Source organism: Pteropus medius, unplaced genomic scaffold (assembly GCF_902729225.1).
Source record: "Pteropus medius unplaced genomic scaffold, Ma_sr-lr_union100, whole genome shotgun sequence".
Taxonomy (NCBI): Eukaryota; Metazoa; Chordata; class Mammalia; order Chiroptera; family Pteropodidae; genus Pteropus; species Pteropus medius.
Window position 1 is genome coordinate 25,330,918 of NW_024352787.1, and position 7,709 is coordinate 25,338,626.

General features: G+C 32.8%; 1 non-coding gene across 1 annotated transcript; it reads left to right on the top strand.

The window, feature by feature from the left end:
• Positions 1–1,070: 1,070 nt before the first annotated feature.
• Positions 1,071–1,174, top strand: LOC120592072 (U6 spliceosomal RNA). Its single transcript, XR_005650039.1, has one exon. It is a non-coding gene; the product is annotated as a U6 spliceosomal RNA (small nuclear RNA).
• The last annotated feature ends 6,535 nt before the right edge of the window (positions 1,175–7,709 follow it).

A 7,709-nucleotide genomic window follows, 5' to 3' on the forward strand; every position in this document is an offset into this window, starting at 1 on the left:
TTACACGATTACATAAATTATAAAAAATATAAAAAACATTTGATTACTCCTTAATAATCAACATTAATTAATTAATTAATTTAACATTTATTAATGATTAAAAAACTAATTTTAAGTCTCAAAAAAGTAGGCTTAGAAAGAAACTTCTTCATCTGATAAAGAGCTTTTAGAAAAATGCTTTCACCCTAAGACTGTGAACAAGGCAAAGATGTCTACTCTTCCTAGTCTTATACAACACAGAACTAGAGGTCCCAGCCAGCACAGCAAGGAAAGAAAGTGAAATAAAGGCAGACAGATTGGGAACTAAGAAGTAAAATGATCTCTACCTACTGGCTACATGATTACCTATACAGAAAATCTCAGGGTATTTTCAAAAAAAAAAAAAATTCTAGAACTAAAAAGTGAGTTCAGCACATTTGTAAGAAATAAGTTCAATGGTCAAAAATTAATTATATTTTTATAAATAGTAATGAACAATTAGACATAAAATTTAAAAGGTGGAGAATTTACAGTAACACCAAAAAAAGAGACATATTCAGGTATAAATCTAACAAAATACGTATGGTATCTGAAAACTATAAAACACTAATGAAAAAATCAAAGAAAACATAAATAAATGAGGAGACATGTCGTATTATTAATGGATTGGAAGGCCCAATCTTGTTAAAATGTCAATGTTACTCAAACTGACTTATATATTTAAGGTCAAAATCCCAACAGGATTTTAGAAACTGATATACTGATCCTAAAATGTCTGTGTAAAGCAAAGGACCCAGAGTGGCCAAAAAACTTTTGAAATAAAAGAATAATATTGAAGATTTTCATACCTGATTTTCACATTTATTATAAAGCTAGAGTAATTAAGACCATGATATTGATGTAAAGAGAGACATAGAGATTAATGGAATAAAATACAATGTCCACAAACATGCCCACATATATATGACCAATTTATTTTCACCAAAGGTGTCAAAACAATTTAACAAATGTTTCTGAGGCAATTGCATAGACAAGTGCAAAAAACCTGAAACTTAACTGTTACTTCATACCACATATAGAAATGAATTCAAATGCTCACTTTGGCAACACATATACTAAAATTGGAATGCTATAGAGATTAGCATGGCCCCTGTGCAAGGACGACATACAAATTTGTGAAGCATTCCATATTTTAAGAAAAAAAATAAACTAAAAAATCGACCATAGACTTAAATAGAAGTAAACATGGAGAAAATTTTAGTGATTTTGAATTAGCCAAAGATTTGTTTATAGGATACAGAATGTATGAACTACTAAAGAAAAAATATGATAAATTGGATTTCATCAAAATTAAACTCTTGCTCTTCCAAAAGCACTCTTCTGTGAGTATATAAGATATTAATGTTAGAGGAAGTTGGGTGAAAAGTTTACAAAATTCTCAGTGTAATTTTTGTAACTTTTCTGTAAGTCAAATAATTTCCAAAGAGGAAGTTAAAATAAAATGGCTAAATAACAAATACTTGAAAAATACACATCTTACAAAGGATTTGTATCCAGAATATATAAAGAACTCTTACTATCCAATAATAAAAAGACAACTGGTTTTATTTGAGTGTGCAAAATATTTTAACACATACTTTACCAGAGAAGATATGCAAATATCTAATAAGGACATGAACAATACCCAATATCATTAGTCATTTGGCAAATCTAGACTAAATCCACTTTGAGATACCAATACATACCCATAAAAATGTCTCAAATAAAAAAAGTCTGGCAATATCAAATGATGGCAAGATTGTGGAACAACTGTAACTCTCACGCTTTGCTGTGGGAAATTCAAAATGATACAAGCAGGAAAAAACTAACTGAAACACACAATATTAGGGGTAGATTTTCAAAGTTTTACCTAAGTAGAAGCTAGACAGAGAAGAGTACATACTTTATGATTCCATTCATATTTTTCTTTTCATAAAATGCCAAAACTATTATGATAGAAAGAAAAGGGATGGCCAAGGGCTAGTAAAGAGGCACAAGGGAAATTTTTGAGGTGATGAAGGTGTTCTACATTATGATTGTGGCATAATGCATACATTTGAAAAAACTCATTAAATTGCATACCTTAAATTAAATTACATTTTATATAGACTATATCTCAATAAACCCAACTAAAAACAGAGGATGAACAAGATAAACTTAAGTAAAAATATAAAAAATTTGTATTTAACAATAAAAGAAATATGGCCTCATTGGTACAACAAGATTTTTAAAAAGAAGAGGTAAGATTTAGAAAGGTGGAATGAAAGGCAGAGGAATTCTTGGTCCTTCTCAGGGATAGAATGCCATACTCTATTTCTTGTGTGTGAGCATGGCTGCTCAGGTTGAGGGGGCTTTAAATGCAGTGAGATTCCCCATCAAAGGCATTGCTCAAATGCTCAGCCTTGTGTTACCTGTTGTTCCCTGCTCCTTACTTCCTTACCTGATTGCATATTCTGTGTTCCCTTTAATTATTTAAATTTCCTGAGTTCTCTCCTATATTTCATACATGTCTTGGCCTTCTAAAGAAATTTTCTGCGAAATGAAAAAAAATCAATGCACTTTCCAAATCTACACAATCTCCAAGGGGAGGGAGGAGTAGGTAATTGTTAGGTAGCAATTAAGCAATGATTAAAGCCCACAAGAAAGTGTTCTCCTTTGATGCTACAAACCTGGCCCCTAAACGTCAGATTTTTATTTATTTGGAACACTGAGGCCATATCTTTGCACAAACACATGCCTTCTCATTCTGTAGTTTAGGCAGACCAATTTTCCCCACAAATATGGAACCTAAAAATATGCTCAGCCCAAAGGTCACATCCTGGCCACAGATATACAAAGACCACTACCAGCACAATTATGCCATTTTTTTTCACTGGAGTGGACTGAAATTTGTTGACACGAACATTTTCCTCCACTAAGCTTGTGTTCCAGGTCCTTTAGGGATATCTTCAGCAAGTACATCCATCAAAATTCCTCCAGGTCCTCATCATTAACTAAACCTTTAAGTAAGAAATTCTACCCTTTCTGTGCTTGACATCAAACTTTGCAATAGAGACTTGACCTCTTGAGTCTAAATTTATTTTTAAAATCTGCATTTATAAAAATCTGGATCTCTGGGGAATATAATTCTGCTTCTAGATTAGAATATGGTCTGACAACAAAATCATATTCCAGAAGACATACAGGACACCAAATATTGAAAAAAAAAATTGTTAAGAGCAAAGCCATTAACCTGGATTTGAGGACTGGATCTGCTATTCACTTGTTCAGAGACTCTAAAAATGTTATTACATATCTTGAAGACTTGCTTTTCTCTTCTATAAAATGAGAACAATAATGCCCAACTCAGTAAGATAACTGTGAGGATTAAGTAAGGTATTTTAGATAAATGTGTTTTTCTTGACCATAATAAGGGCTAAAAACACCATTAAATGCACACTTATGCCTATCTAGCAATTCAATACCTTTGGGCCCCAAATGACAATCTCTCTATGACTTGTTAGCTTTCTGAGCTATCATTTCTTTGATGACATGATCTACTTATGTGACTTCGTAGGAGAAATTAATTCAAACCTTCCTAAACAGTCTCCATCATCATTAGTTCATAAAGCTCAAAATACGTGAATTCAGCCAAGAAAAGTTGCCATGTCTTCTCCCCACAAGGAATTCAGAAGGGTTCAATAGAACATTTCTAAAGGAAATTCTAAAGGAATGCTAGCTCTCTCTTTATATGGTGAACTGTAACTGCCTGCTTCTTCTCTATTTTTCCACAAAGATATTTTTCCTTAATGGATTTCCTCAAAAAATACCTTTTCATTTTCTTAAAAAGTCAAGGAAACCTTAATTATGCATACAGGCTCAATATGGCAGTGAAAATCTTCTTATTCTAGGTGACCTAGACTCTACCTTTTCTAGATAACTCCCCAAATAAAGTGAAACTAACAATCAAAAATTAAGAGAAATCAAGAGTAATGACAGAGTAATGACAAAATGTATTTTCTACAGGAAATATGTATTATTTTTATAATAAGAAAATTACAATAATCATCAGCCTGTGAGAAGAATCTCATTTCAGCCATAACTAAACACAGCTAGTTTTATTCTCACAGCTGCACATTCTGTTCTGAAACTTAAACCACTAGAACAAACATCACATTTTCTGTCCCTTTCTTACTTAAATTTTAGTCCAGTCCAATGATTTCTGCAATCCAATCTGGTTATAAAAGTCTGAGGCTTTCTCAGAGGAATATTTAGTCAAACTCGAGTTCTTTTCATTACCTCAGCACTTTTCCACTTCAGATTCTCTCTGAACCTCCCTCCACCACTGTGCCTAGCTAATTCTAAAGACTTGGAGCATTTCACCCTCCCCCATACCACTGCTGCTTGGAGGCTGGTGTGCTAGAGTGAGGGGAGAATGCAACACACCTAGATCCTAGACAATCAAAGCACTCTCCTCTGCCCTCAGCTCCCACTGAGTCACCCCTCTTAGCTCCCAGGGAGGCAGACAACAAGATGATTTTGCTTCTAACATGAAGGCAGGCTGACATCTCACACTAAGAACCAGGGCTCTTTCAAATTGGTATTTGGGTTTTCTGCAATATATTCTCAAAGTCACACTGTCTCCACTACAAGTCCTTCGATATTCCATGATTGATGGGGATAGGAAAAAAAACCTTTTATCTTCAATGGGGCACATATTTTCGTATTTTTATGACCTTTAACCTATTTTTTTTTTCAGGACAATTTCTCGTTCTAAAAGCTCTGTAAGTCTAACTACCTATGGCCAAGTGTAACTGCCAGTTCATTCTCTATGTCTCACGTATTTCACCTAAGATATCACCTCGACGTCTCCAAAAGCTTTTTTTTTTCTTTTAGTCAAGATAGTTTTGGCTATTCAGTTTCTTTTGAGATTTCATATGACTTTTAGGACGTTTTGTTCTATTTATGAAAAAATACCATTAGATTTTGATAAAACTTGCATTAAATCTATAGATCATTTTGGATAGTGTGAATATTTTAACAATATTAAATTTCCCAGTCCATGAACAGAAAACATTATTCCATTTATTTATGTCTTCTTTAATTTCTTTCAGTAATGTTTAGTAGTTTTCATTATAATTTTTTTTTTACCTCCTTTGTTAAATGTATTCCTAAGCATTTTTTGATGCTATTGCGAATGGAATTATTTTCTTAATTTTCCTTTTAGGTTGTTTGTTGTTAGTACGTAGAAACGCAACTAATTTTTGTTAGTTGATTTTATATACTGCAACTTTGCTGTATTCACCTATGAGTTCTAACAGCTTTTTTTGTTTGGAATCTTTAGGAGTTTCCACATAAAAGATCATGTCATTTGCAAACAGATAATTTCACTTCTTCCATCCAATTTGGATATCTTTTACTTCTTTTTCTTGCCTAATTGTTCTGGCTAGGACTTATCGCGCTATGTGGAATAGGTATCCTTGCCATGTACTGGATCATAGAAAAAAAGTTTTCAGATTTTGGCCAGCCTGTATGATGTTAACTGTGGGCTTTTCATATATGGTCTTTTTTATGTTGAGATAATTTTCTAACTTTGTTAAGTATTTTTATCATGAAAGAGTGTTGGAATTTGTCAAATGATTTTCTACATCATTTGAGGTGATCATGTATGTAATTTTTGTTCTTCACTCTTTAATGTGGCATGTTATATTGATTGATTTCCATAAGTTGAACCATTCTTGTATTTCTAGAATAAAGCCCATGGATCATGGTGTATAATTATTTTACTATGCTGCTGAATTCATTTTGCTAGTATTTTGTTGATGATTTTTGCATTGATACCCATTTGGGAAATTGGTTTGTACTTTTACTTTCTTACTTTAATTTATTTGATTACTGGTCTGTAGTTTTATTATCCATAGTTTTCTTTTCTTCTAGTGTTTTTCTCTGGCTTTGTATCATGGTGATGTTGACCTTATAAAATGAATTTAGAACTGTTCCTATCTCTTAAATTTTTTGGAAGTGTTTGGGAATGATTTGTGTTAATTCTTTTTATTTTTATTTTTTTTCCCCCTCTTTAATTCCCTCTCCCTACCCCCACTTCCACCCCTGACCCACAGATGTTGCCGTCTTCCTTTTTTTTTTTTAAGAACTGGATCTCTAAAGGCGGAGCGTCTCCTCCCATGCACTCGCAGTGAGCACTCGGGGCCTGGCGCAACCGGGGCCTGGCATCCCCCGTGCACTCGGGGGGCTTGGCGCACCAGGGGTATGGTCCATGGCTCTACCTGGGGCGCAAATCCAGGACTTTCTGCGTGTAAAGAAGATGTGATAACCAGTACACTATGGAGCCACCTCAATGTGTTAATTCTTTTTTAATGTTTAGTAGAATTCTCCAGTAAGGGAGATTTTTGTTTGTTTGTTTGTTTTTTAGAGGAGGTAATGATTACTCATTCAATCTCCTTACTTATTATAGGTCTGATCAACTGAAAAAAAAATTTTTATGATTCAGATTTGGTAGGTTTTATGTTTCTATAAATATATTCATTTCTTCTAGGTTATCCAATTTGTTGGCTTATAATTTTTTCATAGTAGTCTCTTATGATCCTGTTTTTTATTTCTGTGGCATTGGTTGTAATATCTCTTTCATGTCTGATTTTGTTACTGAAGTCTTCTCTCTATTTTTTTCATTTTAGCTAAAGATTCGTCAATTTTTTTTATTTTCTCAAAAACAAAAAAATCTTAGTTTTATTGATTTTTCTATTGTTTATTTTGTATTTCATTTATTTCTGTTGTAATCTTTATTACTTTCTTTCTTTTATAAACTTACGTTTATTTTTTTGTTATTATTATTATTCCTTGAGAGGTTAAATTAGGTTGTTTATTAGAGACTTCTCTCTCTCTTTTTTTTAATGTAGATATTTGCCACTATATACTTTCCTGTTAATACTGCTGTTGCTGTATCAAGTTTTGGTACATTTGTGTTTTCACTTTCATTTGACTAGAGACATTTTCTAATTTCCCTTATGATTTCTTCCCTGACTCATTGATTGGTCAAGGATGTGTTATTACATTTCCACATATTTGTGAATCTTCTAGTTTTCCTTTTTTTAAATTGATTTAAAATGTCATTCCACTGTGGTCAGAAAAGATATTTGGTATAATTTCAAATCTTTTTAAATTTATTAAGACTTATTCTGCAGCCTAACATGTAGTCTATACTGAAGAAGGATCCATGTACACTTGATAAGAATGTGTATTCTAATGTTGTTGGGCTGAGTGTTCTGTACATGTCAGGTACAATTGTCTATAGTGTGGTTCAAGTCCTATGCTTCCTTACTGATCTTTTGTCTAGTTATTCTATACATTACTGAAAGTGAGGTATTGAAATCTCCTACTATTATTATGTTACTATCTATTTCTCCCTTTCAGTTCTGTCAATATTTACTTCATATATTTGAGTACTCTGTTGTTAGGTGTGTGTGTGTGTGTGTGTGTGTGTGTATAAAATTATTATAAGTTCCTGGTGAATTAACCCTTTTGTCCTTACACAAGATCATTAGATCATTTTTGGCTCTTGTAAGAGTTTTTGACTCGAATTCTATTTTGTCTGATACACATAGGGCCACTCCTGTTCTCTTATGGAATACCTTTTTTGTCCTTTCATTTCCAGCATATGTTTGTCCTTATATCTAAAGCAAGTCTCTTATAGACAG